This window comes from Lycium barbarum, chromosome 2 (genome assembly GCF_019175385.1).
Source record: "Lycium barbarum isolate Lr01 chromosome 2, ASM1917538v2, whole genome shotgun sequence".
Lineage (NCBI taxonomy): Eukaryota > Viridiplantae > Streptophyta > Magnoliopsida > Solanales > Solanaceae > Lycium > Lycium barbarum.
In genome coordinates this window covers 45,233,905-45,254,904 of record NC_083338.1, presented here as the reverse complement: position 1 = coordinate 45,254,904, position 21,000 = coordinate 45,233,905, and the positions used below count along the sequence as shown (strand labels likewise).

The 21,000-nt window shown below is 37.3% G+C and overlaps 1 pseudogene; it reads right to left on the bottom strand.

The window, feature by feature from the left end:
- Positions 1 to 16,696: 16,696 nt before the first annotated feature.
- On the bottom strand, positions 16,697 to 20,335 carry LOC132626456 (kirola-like; annotated as a pseudogene).
- Positions 20,336 to 21,000: the final 665 nt, after the last annotated feature.

Sequence of the window (21,000 nt, the reverse complement as noted above, 5' to 3'; positions counted from 1 at the left end):
CTAACCACACTCGGCCCGAACTTGGGGAAGATGATCTTCTTTGATCGATGAGGCGTAATGTCTTACATCGTAGCCCCGTTCAGAAGTCTGCACAACTTTTTCAATGGCGAATTCGTGGTTAAAGTAAGGCTTCGAGGGAATTATGTCTTCGGCAGTCGGCTGGAAAGGTGTTTTACCCTCGGGCTTAGAAGTAGGTTCGGCGGTCGGAGAAGAAACCGATGACACGTTCTGCGAAGCAGTGTCAGTATGTGTCGACATTTTGAATTCAAAGGATCAAATAAGAAGATATGAAGACCAAGTATGAAGATTCAAAGGATTCTAAATGAAGATTGGAAGGCTTGAGTTGAAGGTATGAAGAGTTGAAGCCCGGTAATATGAAGATATGAAGATTTCGAGATGAAGAAAATGGAGTTAGACAAAATTCAAGAAGATTTGATGGAAAAGGAAGAAGATTTTGGAACCCCGAAGGAATTTCCTTAACAACTTCTTCAATATACGAAGATACCGAAGCAAATAAAGTGAAGTGTGAGAACTAGCTGAATGGTGAAAAGTGAAAAATGGAGAAATGACTGTGGCTCACCTTATATAGGCAAACCTTTTCGACGGTTATACAATCTTACCAACCGGGAAAGGACACGTGTTCGAGAATTAATGAGACATGACTTGAACCGATGTGACCCTACGGTGGTTATCGAAGCAGGCCAACCAAAAGGCGACACGTGGCTGAAATCAGAAGGACCCAACGTGAAGAAGCGTTTCAGTTCTCGCTTATTTTCGAGGATTGAATAAACTTACTGAGGAAGTCACCGGAGGGAGTTTTTCCTTTTTTCCACTTCCCGTCACTTCGGTGTAACTTTGGTCCGAAAAGTGTGGGGACTATCTGCATACGGTAAAACCCAGACAAGCTTGTGTCCAAGCGGAGCTGGTGTAAAGGATAGAACTGGAGATCAAGATCACGTTCAACTCTGCTTCAACACTGAGGGTATTTTACCGGACACGGGAAGTTCGAGCCTAAATAGCACGCTCAATATAGGTCCGGATTATTAGTTATAGAGCAGTCCACACATCACCCAACCGTTCCGCCACTTGCGCTGACAACAGTACGGGTGTCAGACCGTACGGACCCGCCTTATCCATTTTAAGATTTTTCTAGAAAGGCTTTTTCTACATTGGACTACAGCCCATTTATTGTTACCTAATAAATAGAGGGCTATCCCTTCCTTTTTTAGCTTAGCTTTTGCACTACTCAACAAATTGTAATCAGCAAAGTATTATAATTATTTCTTCAAGTATTTTGGCTCAGCTAAAGGAAGCTTGCTCCCAACCGGACCAACTCGCAGCTCTTGTCAACTCTTCCTCTCTAGTTTCTATTGCTATTACTTAATGATATTTGCTATTACTCAATGATATTTGCTATTACTTACTAGTATATACCATCATATATTCGATAAGACCTTATATTATCAACTAAATCTATCCACATATCCTATTCACCACTTACAAATTTAATTGTTATCCACTATTTGGGGGTAAATAGTTATCTCTTACAAGCAGTTTCTATGGTCAAGCTACCATTTTTATGAAACTCTAAGTCTCAATTCACTTAGCTCATGTCTCTAATGGTTCAATTCTTGTTTAGAAAGTTATAACCAAAGCCTTTAGATGACAATCACACAATAATCTTCATAACCCACCAACTATTGAAGGTCTATTAAGTTCTAGGGTTACTATTCTCAATTCACCATTGTAGACCCATTAAAATGATGATAATCTTTGAGATGAAAGCGCAATGAAGGGAGGAATGGTTGAGACTTACCTCTAAAAAATATTCTTGCCCTAGCCATAGAATTTCGCTCCAGGTGCTACTTGGAAACTGTGTTGGAGTTTAATGAATAAAGAATTCGAAACTAAGTATTTAAAACCCGAGATTCTGCCCCCGTCGACCGCTGCAGCGGTCATTCCGTCGCTGCAGCAGTCTCGCTATAGCGGGCAATTGCCCGTTGTAGCAGACCAAACCAAAAACTCTCCTCCGCTGTGGCAGGCATGGTTCCGCTATAGCACCAGCTTTACAGCTGTCTAGTGCCGGCCAATACCGGACACACCCAAATCCCGTCTGACCGCGGAGGCGAGAGGTCTGCCGCTACAGCGGTCCCACCGCAGCGGTACTTCATCCGTCGATGCGGTACCACTGAGCCAGTAAGTTTGCTAATTCCCACAGTTTTCACTCTACCACCCAGCACTTCATCCGAGGCCTCACAAACACAAAAAAAAAAATACAAGCACATTAATGTAAAAACACCATACGAACTCAGCCATGGCCTCGGAATTTCCAACGGAGATATATTTTTCTACGTCACACCCCAATGGACTCACCACAACCAAACAAGCCAATTTTTCAGTTCCTAGACTTCTACATTTGAGTTTTTATTAGCTCGTTCTACCCTTGAAAAGGTTCTATTTGGTAGGTGATCCTAGATTTTCCATAACGACCAGGAGGGTCGTTATAGTATATGTATACACATGTGTATATCTGCGTATATATGTATATGCAGCGCCACATATGCAAAAGTTAAATAAGTAGCCAAATTTAAATAATGTCCATTAATTGAACATTTAAATTATGACCACATTATAACTAAATTGGCTAATTAAAAGCTAATTCTGCAAACGTGACCTTAATTGAATTAAGGCATGAAATTGGGTATTTCTATTATCGCCATAATTGGCTAACAATTGATTATTTCAATTATAGCCACTATTAGCCACACAATAAGTAGTTTTTTGTGAAATTAATCACAATTAAACACATGATCAACTAAGATTAATTCCTACAAAATGCAAGAAAGTATAACTAAGTTTTTTAGAGGTAAAAAGATTAACTTATTTAATTAATCAACTTTTCTTGAATTAACCGAGTAAAATTCTTGCTAATTGATTTTTTGATAATAAAATTTAGCTAATATTTTATATTAACTACAAAAATATGTAGATTAATTCCTAAATGATTCATAATATTACTGAAGTTATTATCGGAATAATTTCATAAAAATCATTTAGACCCGTAAGAAATACACATTTTTCTCCATTTGATATTCAACGACTCTGGACAATTAAAATAAATTGTAGGAGGTCAAAAATTAGGTGTCAAGAATAACGGGTCTAAACCCCACCTGATCCTGACACTTCTCTCCTACCTGTGCCTCGGTCTGCTGGTGCCTAAGTGCCATGGACTAGGAAAGGTGTTACTGATGCTGCTGCGACTGGTCCAGTGGGTTGAACTTTACCACCATCACTGTTGGTACAACCATTCCTGGCTGAAAGGCAACCTCTTTGCATGTGGCCTCGAAGATCACACTTATAACACACATCCATACTATATGACACTCTCCTGGATGTATTTTGCTACACTTGCTGCAAGGAAGAGGCCACTGAAACTCTAAAACCATACTATTATGAAACTGGGGGAATTCCCTTTGTAGATGTCCCGATATTTTACAAACAAAGCATTCAAGGAAGTCCTTCTAATAAGGAGCTCAGCGACGCTCCCCACGGCCTAACTTAGGGCACTGGGTCTGCTTGTGACCCTTCTTACGACATTAGTAGCATATTTTGAGTCTCATGTAGCATTCGCCTAAGTGGCGCTTCCCACAGGTGGGGCAATTCGGTATGCTAGTTAAAGCGATCCTCTTCTGTCTTTTTATTGCACGAGCAACTCTATTAGGTGTCAGATTCATAGTTGCATTACCAGGAGGGGGAATAAAAGAACATCCCCTCGAAACAAGGGCTTCAAATGCACCAAGGGTTCGGTCCATTTTCTCCACACGTTCCTGTGAAACTTGTTTGATTCCTGACAACTCTATCTGAAAGAAACACGTCAATAATGATTAGTTGTACATCTCCTTCTTCTTTTAAATACAAGGCGTATTCAGTAGAAAGGATAGAAGTTCGAACAATTTCTTACGACATATCTCTACGGCACGATCTAGAGTAGAAAGAATGATAACATTTCCTAGATCCCCTGTAGCCTCCTAATTATAAGTGTGTCACACTTCACACCCATAAGTAGGACTCTACTGACACAGTTTCACAGAATCCCTAAGACCCTTGAACCTAGTTCTCTGATACCAAGCTTTGTCATGCCCCGAACCATAGCCTAGACGTAACACGGCACTCGGTGCCTTGCTGCATATGACCGAGCAAACCACATAGCTTGCTGAGTCAACATGGGACGTATACTGATGTGAAATATAAATTAAACATGCAAGGTTTGTGAAAAAAATGGAATCACTAGTCATAAGCCTGAAAATATATTATATCATGAATGTGGAAATAAAATATCGGGGTGTAGCTAACAAGGCTAACCTAACTGAATATCTGACATGACATAACTGACTAGTCTAGTCTATGAAACCTCTGACATGAGTCTGACTGCTAAAATATTTATCGAAACAAGGCCCCCGGCATACCTTAACTGCATAACTAACATGAAAGTAAAATAAAGATAACACCCGGAATAGAATGGGGATTACCAATAACTGATATGACCAAAGTCCTAATGAGCTGATCAGTCGTCCTGTAAATCTGCATCGTGAAATGCAGGCCCCAGGAAAATAAAAGGGGACCTCAGTACACTTGAATTGTACTGGTGTGTAAAGCAACTGAATGAAACAACAAAGCATGGCACATGAAATAATAATAGCTGTAACTGAAACTGAACGAAAGAACTGTAAGTGGGATGCTCAGGTAATGGGTAGCCCAATTCAATAACATGGATACATGAAGGAATCTAAAACTGAAACTGTAGGCTAGACATGAACATGAGCATCATGTGGCATAGGTATACTATAACATGAGTAAACTCTCTCTCTCTCTCTCTCTCTCTCTCTCTCTATATATATATATATATATATATATATATATATATATATGTGGGAGAACCTTTGTATAACCGATAACATGGAATCACCACATGAAGCGCGGAGTCTAGTATCTGGCCTGACTAGAAGAGCAATCCTATACCTTGCCAGGATATGAGACATGAACATGACGTGAAAATGGATCCAATTCAACTGTCTGAAGGTGTCGTCCTAATCTGAGTGGATCGACCCTTACCCAACACTGGCAAGCTTTCTCGGTACATTTAAGCTACTCCCAAAAACATGGACATGAACATACTTATAGTTGGCTTAACACCCCATGGTTTTCATGATATGACTTGTAATATGGTTCATAAACATGGCTTATATACTTGATTCATAAACATGTCTTGTTACATGGTTCATGAGTATAATATTGTATAAACATCAGTAGATAGTATAACTTGCATGAAATCATAGATATCATATAGACTTTTATGAAAATAAGCATTATAGTTCATATCTTGCATCTAAGAACCCATGGAATGCAAAGTATGGGTTTTCATGGATTATGAACAGATTCTCAATAACCAGAATGGAATATTAAGAACACAATAACGAATTAATAATACGAACATGGTATATCATGGTACATGTACTTAGGGTTATCATGAATGAGTCTAGAACCCTAATTTTTTATGAACTTTCTAATAATCATGGAAGAACGTGGCGTGAGGAAGAACAATGTAGATAGAAACCCTACATACCCGTTAATGCTCCAAAACTTGTAACTAATGGTCTTAACTTGAGAAGAATCCCAAAAGCTTTAATCTTGAATCCTTGTGATGGGTTTTCTTGAAAACCCTAGGATAGGAATGATGATTTCCTTATTAGATTATGTGAATACGTGTTAGAATTGACTTGGAATGGCTTACCTTAATGTGTTGGATTGATGGGAGAAGAGAAACTTCATTCTAGGGCTTGAAAAATGTGAAAAGTGGAAATAAACTGATCACACATATTTATACAATTCACTGAAGCGGGAAAAGTACGGGCACAAAAGTCTATTTACCCAAAAGTCAACTATTGGTTAAACACTTTCACTTAAAGGTTCTAATTTTCTCAAAGCTTTATAAAACTCGTCTGATGACCTTGGGAATAGGGTCGACAGGGTAAACTGATCAATAAGCGCATAATGACCGAACGGGTTATTACATCAGATACCAATTAAATAATTGTTCGTCCTCGAACAGACAAGAAATAAGCGAAGGAAATGTACCTAACTGGGTAAAGAGTTGGGGATATCTACTAAGCATATTGCCCTCGGTCTACTACGTAGCTTCCTCAACTGAACGCTGCTTCCATTGAACCTTCACCGAAGCTATCTCCTTTTATCTTAACTTCCAAACCTCTCTATCCAAAATGGCAATTGGCTACTCTTCAATAGACAAATTCTGATCAAATAGAACCGAATCCCACATAATGATATATGACCAGTCTAAATGGTATTGCTTCAGCATGGACATATGAAACACTAGGTTGACACCCAACAAACTTGGAGGTAATGCCAACTCACAAGCCTCCTCCCCCACATGACGAAGGATCTCGAATGGGCCAATGAACCTCAAGCTAAGCTTTCCCTTCTTCCCAAATATCATCACAGCCTTAATGGGCGAAATCTCAACAGGACCTGCTCACCCACCATGAACTCTAGATCTAGGACCTTCTGATCCGTATACTCCTTTTGCCTACTCTGACCCACTAGAATCTTTGAAGCAACTTTAACTTATTTAACGACTCCCTCAAAAGATCGGTTCCCCAAGGTTTCACCTCAAAAGCTTCGAACCAACCAATCAGAGATCGGCGCCTCCTCCCATATAAAGCCTCGAATGGAGCTATGTCGATACTCGAATGATGGTTGTTATTGTACGCAGACTCTGCCAAAGGTAAGAACTAGCCCTAATGACCACCAAAGTTGATAACACAAGCTCGGTTTATATCCACTAAGACATGCATAGTCCGCTCAGACTGACCATCTGTCTGAGGGTAAAAAGTAGTCATAAGATCCAACTAAGTCCCCATCTCAGCCTGCAAAGTCCTCTAGAAATGGGACGTGAACTGAGTGCCTATGTCAGAGATAATAGAAATGGGCACTCCATGCAATCGAATAATCTCTCAGATATAGATCTTGGCGAACTTCTCTGCATTGTAGGTGATCTAAACTGGAATGAAGTGCACAGACTTAGTCAACTATCCATAATAACCAAATTGTATCAAACTTGCCTAAGGTCTTCGGAAGACCAACAAAAAAATCCATGGCTATCCTGTCCCACTTGCACTCTAGAATGGGCATCCTCTAAAGCGTACCCTCGGTCTCTAATGCTCATATTTAACTTGCTGGCAATTCAAACACTACAAAATGAACTCAATAATATCACGCTTCATCCTGCCCCACTAATAGTGTAATCTCAAATCATAATACATCTTGGTAGCACCAGGGTGAATGGAATATCTAGAACTGTGAGCCTCCTCTAAAATCAACTTCATCAAGCAACCAACCCAAGGAACACAAACACGCCTCTTAATCCTCAAAATCCCCTCACCATCCAGAATTGCCTACTTGGCCTCTCCACTTAACACTTTATCACAAATATTTCACAACTTAGCATCTTCGAACTGTTGTGCTTTAATTTGATCCAAAAGTGATGACCTCGCCTCAAAATAAGCCAAAACGCTTCCTGAATCTGAAATGTCGAGTCTCACTATCCCATTTCCCAATGCCTAAACATCCCTAGCCAAATGTCTTTCCTCAGATACCAATTGGGCCAAACTACCTATACCCACCGCCTTTCGGCTCAACACATCCGCCACAACATGGTCATGAGTGGGGTAATACCTTCCCCATACAAGTAGTGCCTCCAAATCTTCAAAGTAAAAACTATTGTCCCCAACTCCAAGTCATGGGTGGAGTAGTTATTCTCATGCACCTTCGGCTGCCTCAAAGCATAGGCAATAACCTTACCATCCTGTATCAGAACACAACCCAAACCTATATGCAAAGCGCCACAATACACTGTGAACTCCTTTCCCTCGACTAGAGAGATAAAATAGAAGTTGAAGTCAATAAAGTCTTGAGCTTTTGAAAATTGTCCTCACACTCATCGGACCACTGAAAAGGCACCTTCTTCTAAGTCAAATGAGTCAAATGGGAAGCAATAGAAGAAAACCCCTTCACAAACCATATGGAGTTACGGAGAGATCTGCAAGAGATAAAAGTAGGACTTACGTAAGTAGTTTGTTCTTAAATTGGGATCATGTCCAACTTCTGGGTTGTTGTTTTACTTGTAAATATTTCTCCATGGTATAAAAATCACTTGTTGCTAGCTAGAGTTGAGTGAATTTCTTAAAGAATATGTCCGAGCTAAACACACCATAACATGGAGCGGAGGGAGCAATTACTTATGGATATTCATTAGACAAATGTAACTCTCACTACTCTTATCTATTATATATGTTGCAACGTATATATTTTATGGATCGGGTTGCATGCCGCACTAGGAGTTTGGGTTGCACGCCACAACAGGTACATGAATATTTTGGGTCCCCCAAGGGTCATAACTATTGACGAAGAGATGCCCTTAGCATGTGTGAATGGGTATTTGAGAGAGTTGGCCAGTGCATTGTATTGCATAGTAGTGCATTTCATTTGCATTGCACTCCACATCATTGCGTAGTACATTTTCTCATTGATTTCTTGGTGGATGACATAATTGAGTTGTTGCTTGCCAGTAAGGCTCTTGTATTAGAAACTTGACGTACTTGAGGATTAGAGATTACACTTAGGCCTATGATCTGAGAATATTGAGCCCCACTGTGAATATATTGTTGTGAACTGTTATCTGGACATGCTTAGTGACTGTACTTGACTGCTTATTTGTTCTACTTGTTAGTTTCTTCTCATTTATCTATGTCATCGAATCGTTTCGGCCTATTATGCCTATTAGTGCTAGTGTTTTGCTCATACTACACTTGCTAAGTGTAGAGTTTGATTCAGGTTATGTTCGAGACCTCGTAACTGATCCTAAGGCTATCATCGGAGAAGTTTGGGTGAGCCACTTACCGGATCTGCAGCCCTACATCCCCTCCTTGCTTATCTGTCTATCTTTTATTTCTGAGACTGACTCTATTATGTATTTTAAGATTAGTACTTAGTATTTCAGATGTTTTATTAAGAATAAAATCTCTTTTACGAGTTCAGACCAAGTTTTGGGATTTGTATTATGTATTACTTCTGCATTTATGTACTTATTTATCTATTTACTTTCGTATTTCATAAATAAAAAAAAATGATTGAGAGGAAGGGTTTGCCCACCGGGGGGAGGAATAGTGTGGGTGCCCACATGACTCACCAATTGGGTCGTGATAATTTGGTATCAGAGCTTGAGGTTCACCGACCTCACGAGTACAAGAGCAATGTCTAATAGAGTCTTGCAAATCGGTGTAAATAGCTCTGTATCTATCTGCAAGAGGCTATAGGACTTTTAGGAAACTTTCATTCTTTCATTCTTATCGCGCGAGTTCATTCAAATTGGTATCTGAATCTGTTGTTCTATTCTCACACTGATGGTAAGAACAAGTTTTTGAATTTCTAAATGAGTGGTTTGATATGACGTGGCACGATATGGTACGAGATGTGTCATAATAATAAGGACATATGACCAAGTTCAATTTTCAGCTATGATTGAGACTCTTTAGTTCGATTTGGGAAAGTTTCCATTTCGTCAAGTTATTATGATAGTTGAGGTGGCACAACTGTATCAATGGCAAGTCAATGATTCACCAGTGGTAGAGTATAAATGTCGATGTATGGAAACAAGTGTAAGCTTATGTAGGATCGTCGGACCTGACATGAGGATAATGCCCATGTTAAGACATTAAATAGAAGCTAAGGATAAAGGCATGAAAGGCAACTTTTGTGCTAAAGTGTGAGGAAGTAAGATTTCTTAGGGTGTAATGGTAAAATTACTTCTTTGTCGTATGGGATGGGGGCATAAGGAAGAGAATTTGGATAGATCAATCTCTGTTATATAAAGGGAACAATTGGTATCTGATGTGCTCGTCAGGATAAGGTTGCAAGACATGTAAGGATGGATGTCGTATAAGATTATGAAAATTTAAGTTGGGCTTCTATATGACAGGATTGTAGTGGTGGAGTGATAACTAGTGGTTTGAGGGTTCCTTCAGGAAATGACTATCTGTTCAAGGTCAGTTGGCAATGTTACCTGTGATATGTAAACTTTAGGGGATAGACAACTATGATTCTACAATGACGGGTGTATTCGTAGGGTCGTTTAGTGTTTCGAGGTCAGTGATAGAAAGGGATCATTTGAACCAAGAGCTTGTTGATTTGAGAGTAATGTTGCGGTTATTTAATGTAGAGTAGATGTCAGGGTTTATGAATTAGTTGGAATGTTCAACTACATCGTAGGCTAATGGGGGCTAGTGATTGACTAATAGGAATAACTCTAGCACTGGGCAGTGGTGAAGTTTTATTTTTGAGGAATTACCGGGTGTTCTAGTTCTTGGGTAAGGATTGTGGGCATGGTATATAAAGGTTAATGCTTAAGAAGTTCTACAATTACTAGTGTCGTGACTTTGGGGAGGTGACTAAATGAGAGGATTTATCGCACTATTGTTAGAGGTGTTCTCAAAATAAGGCAAGAGGTGGTTCTTCGCAGGAAAGCATCCTTTGAGGACCCTTGAGTTAGGAATCAGTCAATAAGGACATTTGGAGTGGTAGATCGATGATGGTTTTGTTGTGAAAAGCATTTCAGAAATTAAGTTAAGGATCAACAATATCAGTTGAAACAAGGAGAGGTGAGTTCACTATAGACCATTTGGGTATCGATGTTGGGTCAGTAAATTCATGAACCAAAATGGAAGAAAGATTCTTCAGTTAAGGTATTTTAGCTAGGTTACTTCGGTGTAGTTAGATGAGAACGTTAGTAGGATGGTGTAGGATCGCTATACGGATTATGGATCGGTTCAGTGGTAGATTGGGTATTGCATCGACTATAATTGATTCTCGTTGGAATAACCAAAGCTGGTTGGTATTTTCTAGCAGAGAGACTTCATGAGAATTGTATATGAGATGCATTGGATTTAGAGAAGTTTTCAGTTTTGAAGTTCGAGTGACGCAAGGGAAACTCTCGATTGTGAGTGTATGGTATACTATTATCTCCAGGATTGGCTCAACTATTTTGCAAGACTTAAAATTTTGCGGCATACTTTTGAGTGGGTTTGAGTGATGATCCATCAATGGCAGTGAATGTGATTTGAATGGAATAGGTAAAATGAAGAAGTTAGATAACGTATAGTTGATCGAGAATCGGAGGGAGTAATCGTGTATGGTTTATGGCGACATTATATTATATCATTCAGATACGGTGTAAAGGTTATTAGTATGATTGAGGAAGGAAGTCCATGGACAATTCGACATGGTGTATGACAAGTGCTAGCGGGACTTTGTGATTGAAGATTGATGATTAGGTAACTTGTGCAGTACCAAGAGGGGTAATTTCAGTGCATCCTAGAATAGACGAGCTAGAGTTAATTGATAAGAAGAAATCTCTATAATTAAAAGTTGAAGACATAACTTCGAGGTAAGATTATGTCGATGGTAATCGATTATGTCAAAGTGACGGTTAGATAGTATGGTTGAGTATTTCAAATACGAATTACTAGAGAGTATTTGAGCATTATAAGTCACATGGATTGTAATATTTGATAAGTTTGGAGTTGCTAAAAGCATAATAAGGTATTGCACTTAGAGATTTTAAGGTTGTGAAGGGTGAGGTTCGGGGCCATAGGCCTTACGTTGGAGTGTTAGAGTTTGTGAATGAGTTTAGTGAAAGTACAAGGAGGAGAGTTTGACGTAATTAGACTTTAGGAAGTTTATCATATTGGGGTGACTAGCGAGAATTGAGGAACACGAGGATTTAAGTCATAAGGTATGGTTCATCAGTGCTCCATTGACGACTTAGCGAAATTTTAGCTTTTGAGGTTGGGAACGATAGGACGAGGGTAAGTATTCAAGAACAACATATTAGACTGGATCACCACAGGCTTATGGTTTAGTTTGTAGAGTTTCGGAAGCAGTTCAGATGATTATTAGTGACATTTAGGGAAAGGTGCATTTTAATCTGATCAGGAATGTGCATTTAATGTCGGGTAGTTTATGGATATATTACCAGAATATTTATGGCTATTCGAGTAATCCATATGTAAAGATTTGATGGTTTTCGGTTTGGGATAGAGGTACGGCAGGTTACCGAGTGTTATTGGTGTTTGAAAGGAGATTTGACAATATTTTGTTGGCGGTAATTTTATTGGCATTTCTAATGGTCTACGCGGATACTTGGTGATGTTTTGAAGAGGTACAAATGGGCATGAGTTTTGAAGAGGTACAAATGGATATGAGAAGTCTTTGGGGGTGATCAGTTATTTTTTTACAGATGTGGCACGACAACGTAATCACTAGGGTGATGCTCATGGTAATTTGTTTGAAGATTTGTGAGGAATGGGACGATTGGGAGTCGGCTCAGTAGTTTCAACTCAATGAAATGAAACTAACGGAACTAGAATTAGCACAATCGGCTTGGATAAGATCAGTTTTGATGGAATTGCTCAGAATTTTCTCAGATAACTCAAGGATTCTTTTCTAGAAAAAAGAAGTCATGATTTGAGCTTGTGGGGTGTGTCTATGTGTTTCTAAGGAATCATGGTGTGAAGGATGACCTCGGAAGGTGTGGAAGAAAGATTAGCAGAATCAGGTTATTTTACCGGTACAGGTTTGGCAATGGTTTGCAGCTACAACCAGAGCATTGTGGTGATTGTGATGGTATTGTGGAATCAACCAAAATTCATTCAATGATGTGGTTATAATCAAAGTCGAGGAATTCGAGCAGAGTCAGTTTATATATATACGAGGATAAATTGTGAAAGGAATTTCGGGTATGGAGAAATGGAAATTTGGGTCTTTGAGCTAAGCTAATGGAAGTTTTGACTGATAAAATGGACAAGCAGTACTATCGACGTATCTCTTGCTTATGGGGTCTTTCATGAGGTTTATAATAGAGATTCCTTAGTTGTTGTCAGCTTTTGTACTCTTCTTTATCGTTTGAGGACGAACAATTGTTTAATTGGTATCTGATGTAACAACCCCTTTGGTTGTTTTGAGCTTTTAGACTTCTTTTCCCCAAAATACCCTTCCCGTAGTTTCATTTTGGCGTTTATGACTTGCGGGGATGGGTGGGGTGGTTCCTAAGGTAATTAGGCGAGTTTTAGATTAGTTTTAGTGATTTTGGAAGTTTCCAAGTTAAAGAAATGAAGGCGTTTGGCCAAATTTTGTCGATTCTATTAGGTTTGAAAGGTAATTTATGATTTACTCGAGTCGTTGGTTTGGATCCCGAGAGAATCTGGTGTGATTTGGGTCATTGGTTGAGAAGCTAATTAAGATAAGGATTTCATGTGAACCGCGGTCAACATTGGGTCAAGATGACATCTTTTCGATGTTTTGAGTGTGCGAGTAGGTCCAAAACGTGTTTTATGAATGAAATGCATATATGGTTTGTGTCCGGGAGGTTCCGGATGAGTTTCAGATGCTAAAACTAAGATTTTACAATTTCTGGTGTAACAATTTCGAAAATACCAATTATGTCCCTAAAGTTCACCCTTAAATTTCTGCGTTCCTTCAAAACTTGAAAACATCATATCTCTCATTTTAAGTCCAAATTGGGTGATTCAAAAAGATATCTTGGGTGGAATTTCGCAAGGATTATAATGGGCTTGTCAAATGTGAGTTTCGTGTCCATTTAGCACCTGATTTGGATAGAAACAGCTACTGCGTCTTCTATCTCCACTTGTTTTGGGATTTAGTTATTTTTCTCACAGGTTCTAGAGTTCGGTTTGGAGAGTTTCAAAGGGGTTTTGTCATCCAAGCTTAGGGGTAAGATTATAATCCTAAATTCTTAATTTCCCATTAGTCATTAAATTTTGCCCTTCGCCAAAAATACCTCAAGGTTCTGGGTTCGAACCTCGTCTTAGTCATAAAAATAAAAATAAAAAATCGCAAGGCAAGGCTTCACGAAATGTCTACCTTATGCGTATATGACATACTTTTCCTTATAAGCGAAGGACAAAAATTAAAGACCAGCAATGTGAGGGGAAAAAATTAAAGACCATTGCCTTTGAAGGACAATCCGCGCAAAAAATTGAATTTTTGGGTTTCAAATCAAAGTATAGTAATATGGATACCATTAGACTTGTTTAAACTCATAGATTATTGTTTTGACTTTATTGGACCCAATTTTGCAACGGAATTACAGTTTTGACCTTTGGGGCTCAGAATTGCCTTTTTGAGTCCGAAACTATAATATAACAATATGGGTATTTATGGATTCGTATTTTGATATAGCTTCTATATTTGATAGAGTTTAATCATTCGGGAACACTCCGTTGGGAAAGAATCCGGCTTGAGGGTTCGTGGCACCTGTTCGGTTTCGAGGTAGTTTATGGCTTATCCCTATTAGATTCCGATTAGAGAATCGCATGTATTAGTAGTTGTTGACAGGGAAAGCATGATAGGCCTTCAGGCATGGTTTGTGGTGATAAATCCACTTAGGTTGGTATGGTTATTGTTGTGTGGGCTTGTCGCCATGTTGGATAATGATTGTGATATTTGACTGATCCTGTCTTCATTATCTATTGTTTGTTTGACTTATGGAAAAGGAAAGGGGATGTTTTTTTTTAATAGGAACAAAAAAGCGTTTATAGCCGTAACAATTTAAACAAGAATACTCATTTGGATTTTTTATTTTTATTAAGTTCAACAAATTTTATTTCTTGATGACTTGGTTGGGTTCGGCGTTCATGATATACATTTTGTTGGTTTCATGATTTGCGGAAATTGTTGAGTGTAAAAGGGCATAGCTATGCAAATCCATTTCATTTTATCCTGTCATTGGTTATGTATGATTGTTGATGCACTCGCTCATACATTCATTCATGATTATGTATTTGGGGAATATTATGAAGAAGAATGTAAGATTGAGGTTACATATTTGTGATGGATTATGGGATCGGGTTGTCGCTGCAACATATATATTATTATGGATCGGGTTTCACGCCGCAACATGTACATATTATGGATCGGATTGCACACCGTAACGTATATATTTTATGGATCGGGTTGCATACTGCAACAGGGGATCCGGTGCAACAGGTACATGGACTTCACGGATCCCCCATGGTTCATGACTATTGATTGCGAGATTCCCTTAGAATGTGTGTACGAGTATTTAACAGAGTTGGCTAGTGCATTACATTTCATTTGCTTTACACTCCACATCATCGCATGGTACATTTTCTCATTGATATCTTAGTGGATGACATAATTGAGTTGTTGCTTGCTTGTAAGGCTCTTGTATTAGAAACTTGACGGACTTGAGGATTAGAGATTACACTTAGGCCTATGATTCGAGAATATTGAGACCAACTGTGAATATTGTTGTTGTGAATTGTTATCTGAACGTGCTTAGTGGCTGTGCTTGACTGCTTACCTGTTCTAGTTGTTAATTTCTTCTCATTTGTATGCGTCATCTAATAGTTGTCGGCCTATGATGCCTACGAGTACTAGTGGTGTGCTCATACTGCTCTTGCTACACTCTTTGTGGAGTGTAGAGTTTGATCCAGGTTATGTTCGAGACCTCGTGACTGATCCTGAGGTTATCATCGAATATGTTTGGGTGAGCCATTTGCCGGATCTGCAGTCCTAGATCCTCTCCTTGTTATATGTCTATCTTCTATTTCTCAAACAAACTTTATTATGTATTTTGAGATTAGTGCTTAGTATTTCAGATATTGTATTAAGAATAGACGCTCTTGTACAAGTTCAGATCAGGTTTTGGGATTTGTATTATGTATTACTTCCGCCCTTATGTACTTATTTATCTATTTACTTCCGCATTTCTTAACTAAAGGACGTGATTTAGGAGAAGGGTATGCCCATCAGGGAGGATAGTGTGGGTGCCCTCATGACTCACGAGTTGGGTCGTGACACTTTTCCGATTTATTATGTATCATGTAATCATCTTTCATTAAGAAATAATAAGAGTTGGTGATGATCGTGGGTTTTCTTCATGTTGAGGGTTTCTCACGTAAAATTATATGTTGTTTCATTTCATTGTTATTGCTTTCATATATTGTTGTCTCCGAACACTCAAAGACTATGATCAACCATAGTTCTTTTTATATATGATCAGCCAGAATTAGAACTTATAGCTCATGGGATTTTTATAGTTTATTTTCATTCTTTAGGCATGGCTAGTTCAAAAATGAACATGATGTAACGAAACGTAACGATTGTTGTCACTTTTACTTGTTTTCATTAATAAAAGCTAACCACGTGCCTTGGTCTAGTAGTATATTCATTTTAAAAGGAAAAAAAAAACAATATACATCAGTACACCAAAAGGAGCTTTTAGTGGCAATAGTTATTGCCACAAAAATATTTACCAGCAATTGGTTAATGTTATTAGATCCAAGGTCGCTAAAGCCTTTAACGGAATTTATTGTTAGGGCTAAAGTTTGATATTGCCGATAATAATTGATTCTAAAATATAATTAACGACAATTAAGTTATTGCCGCAAATTAATTGCCGCTCAAAGCATATTTTGTTGTAGTGTATATGTAGTCTTATTGCTCAAGGGGTTAACGGTCTTACGATACATTTAACAAGGTTATCTTATGATCTTTTGATTCTTGACATTCAACCAACACATTTCTTGAAAAGATAAAAACAGAAAAACATACAACCAACACATTTCTTGACATTCTCTGATACAAGCAGACATAATGTCAATTGTTTATTTTAAAGCACAAATTAACTTCTTATATCGCTCCACCCCTCCCATTGGGATTTTCAATTTTGCTTGACATGGTGATTGTCGATAGCACTTGTCAAATCAATAAAAAATTGCAGAAAATTTGTTAGCTCTGGGACGTTCTCATTTGGTCTTTCATACTCCATAGTCCAGCTGACTAAATCTTTTTCACCTTCTTCATCAACACGGAGAGTTACCTTACAGCTTTCATATTCATTCACTAAATCTCCTTCAATTTCTTTGAATGTGATCATCTTTTTTTTCTTCATCTACTTCAATTATCTGCTTCGAAATCTTCTCTTTCCCATCTGGCTTACACAACACATTGTTAAACTCTCAAATATCATGAAATAAATCAAGATTTTAATAAACGTAGGCTGAATTATATGAATTTGCTGAGACATATATAATATAATTGAATCTTTAGAAGTGTGCTTCTTAAGTTATTTAATGAGATGGTCTTAATTTAACATGAATTTTGAAAAGGCAAGAGGCACTGAGTTTAAAAATCTCATTGCCACAAAAATAAACAAAAAAGTTTGCATCTTTTTGGCTTTTAAGAAAATATCTAGCCTACAAGTGAGAAGACGTATTTAAATACAATATACTTATAAATTAAAGTGTGCTCTGTATAATATTTTATAATTTTAGGTGAGATTAATACAAATTAATAGGGTAGAAAATAGCTTATACGTTTTCAAATATTTGAAGATCCATTGAGAAAACATATACCACTGTCATTTTAAAGCAACACAACGACAGTCAATTTATACACATTAAATTGAACCGTCGCCATCGCAAAATAATTAATTATTTGTAAATGATTTCATCACGAACAACGTATCTTTATTTTTTTCTATGATATTATCGATAAATTAAAAAGCAAACCGATCCTTTAATATTGTCTAATATATATTTATGAGTTTTAGTTGTGTATCGTTAGTGTAAACATTTTATACCATTAATTTTATCTGTTGTAACAACCTGCCTTGTTACAATACCATATTTTGAGGATTTGTCACTTATAGACATCCTTTGAGTGACCTAATTATATTAAAAAAGAAACAATTTAATTCAACGGTATATAAAATTCAAACTCTATATGTATATAACTTGTAATCATATTCATAAATGCCGCGGAAACTATGAAATTTATGAGTAACTAATCTTCAAATTCAGAAATTGAGATAAGAAAAACAATTAAAAGATTATAATAATAATAATAATAATAATAATAATAATAATAATAATAATAATAATAATAATAATAATAATAATAATAATAATAAAAGGGCAACTTTCACAAGAAAAAAAAATTCTTATATGGATGAAGTCATAATCTAATTAGCAAGACACCTCATCCGAAAAGAAGCTCCTAGCCTAGGAAAGACTTCAATATAATCTAAACATGTAATCATTTGTGCTACATTGTCCACTGAGGGAGCAATACATACAAAATATTATAGATGGTGAAAGATGATTATAAGCTTCCCTCATGGTAAGAAAAATTTGATTAAATGTAAGATCGACACTGCAGATGAATTGTTCTACTTGTGCTTTAGGGGTCGTTTGATAGCTGGACAAGAGACAAGTTATTCATGTATTAATTTATGCATTTATTTATATCACGTTTGTTAGCTAGTAAAAAGACACCTTATTTATGTATTAAATTCTGCTACCTATACCGCGTTTGGTAGCTAGTTAGGAAGTAAGCTATTGATCATGTATAAAATTAGTACAACGTTTGGTTTGCAATTTAGAAACTCGCATAACTAATACATGTATAAGTTATGAGGAAATCTATGTATTATTTTATGCGGGGTAGAAGATGGAATAATTTATACATGAATAAAATGTTGAAATGACAATATTACCGTTATCATTCCCCACTTAAATACTTTTCTGTTCTAAATCATATTTTTATATAATTTTTTAATATAATATTTTAATATTTTTTTTACATAAATAAATATTTTAATTTTAATTGTAAACAAAAATTTTAATTTTAAGAAGTATATAATATTTATTAACACTTAATATAACAAACCAACATCCAAAGAAATAATTTATGCATAACTAAACTCTGCATTACTGATACCTGCATTACTAATACCTGCATAAGTAATACCTACATTACTAATACCTGCATAATCATAACCAGCTACCAAACGACCCCTAACAGTATAGTTAGTGATAATTGAGAAAGATATGAAAAGAGAAATTGTACTCAATAACTCACACTCTATTTGGATGGTTGTTTCCCCTGGTTCATTAATGTACAGTATGGTATGGTACAATATGGTATTGTATTGTACTGTACTATATTAATGAACATAATGTTTGGATAGATTGTATCATTTGTTGTGGTTTAATAACATTTATACTGTTTTGTTTGATGGTTTGATACTGTATAATAACTTGTAAGTTTACTAAAATACCCTTAAATCTTAATTAAAAATTAGTCTATATATATTAATAAAATTCAGTAAAGGATAAAATAGGAGCTTTAAAAAATAAATAGGTGGTGGATGGGGGTGGTCATTGGGTGGGTGGTAGAGGGGTGGGTGGTGTGAGGTGGGTGGTGGAGGGGTGAGTGGTGTGAGGTGGGTCGTTGTGGGATGAGGGTGGGGGTAGTGAGTGGTAGGGTGGGGGTGAGCAGTTGTGGGGTGGGATTGGATGGTGGTGAGGGGTAGTGGAGGGATGGGTGGTTGTGGGATGAGGGTGGGGGTAGTGGGTGGTAGCGTAGGGGTGAGTGATTGTGGGGTGGGGTTGGGAGGTGGTGAGTGGTAGTGGGTGGTGGGTGGTACGGTGGGGGTAGATGGTGCAGGGTGGGGGTATTATGGAGAAATGAAATACGTAATCACACAAAAACTATCAAATCCGTGGTTACAAAAATTGAACCTTTTCATGGTTATATAACCACGAAATTACAACGGGTTTAAAACACCGTACAACATAATTTTAAAAATAATGGCTACAAACATAGTTTCATTGAAAACCATACATTAATAAACCACGGGAAACAACAATCAAACAGGGGTTAGTGGAAGCATAAATTCCTTTAAGATAATGATTAACACTAGTATAGGCTTTGTTATTCTTTTCTAGCAATTATTATATTTTTCTCCTAAAGCCTTTCCACACATAAGAGTGATAGTGATAATGTAATCAAAATTCTTATTTTGACATATGGGCTTACCATGGGTATACTTCCAACAAATTTTGGAGCCAACAGTTCCGAAGTCTCCTTCGAGACACTCACAACTTTGTACATGCACAGGGCTCATGGTGGAGACATGATGTGGTTTGTGCATAAAGACATCAAGGAACACGTCCTTTTTAGCCTTCACTTCTAACTGGGCAGACGATTTGGTCTTTAGACCCATTTCTTTGAAACTAAATTTTGAAAACAAAAACTGAAAAAATTATTAATGAGTGATCAAGATTGCTAGGGAAATAATTGAGTAGAAGAGTGGAATTATTCTAGGCTATATATAGTAGAGTATTGAACTTACCATTAATACCAAACATATGGTCCAGTTTTTGCAACACACTTCTTTATTAATTTGTTATATATTTTAAAGAACATTACACAATTGTAGGGAAGAAGGGTCATTTCCTTATATGGAAATTTAACCCCCGCTCTCCAACTACCAACTACCAACTACCAACTAATATGATAATTAATGTGTCATAAATGTCAACTAACTGATAGCAAGCAGTGTTTCTGTATAGTGTTTAGCATTGACTTGATCACGCAAACACAGTCACTACAGGATACATTTAAAGAAAGAAGAGGAACATCTATACTATTTTCCGCAACTTTCGAAAAAGTCACATAAAAAATAAGAGCTGGCACCACATGTGCCGCAGGAAAGGCCGGAATGGGATAAAAGACGACCGCGAGCTCCTATCCCAAAGATACAAAGCGCCCGGTTCTCTTCTCTTGTATCGAAGTGGAGTGTAGTCTGGTGTCTCCGCCTTTGCAGGCTGGTTACATCCAATGTCTCCTAAGAGACCGTCTTAAAGTCCTCTTTGTCTAGGTAACTAAACGTTTTTGTGAATGATCAATGTAGATCGTTGTACAGTGACTTGTTTATCGAGATAAAGATGATTGGATATTGTCTCAACATACAAAAGATAAAAAAATCACATTTAATTATATAAATATAATTTTATGTGGTACAAACATGTAAATGAA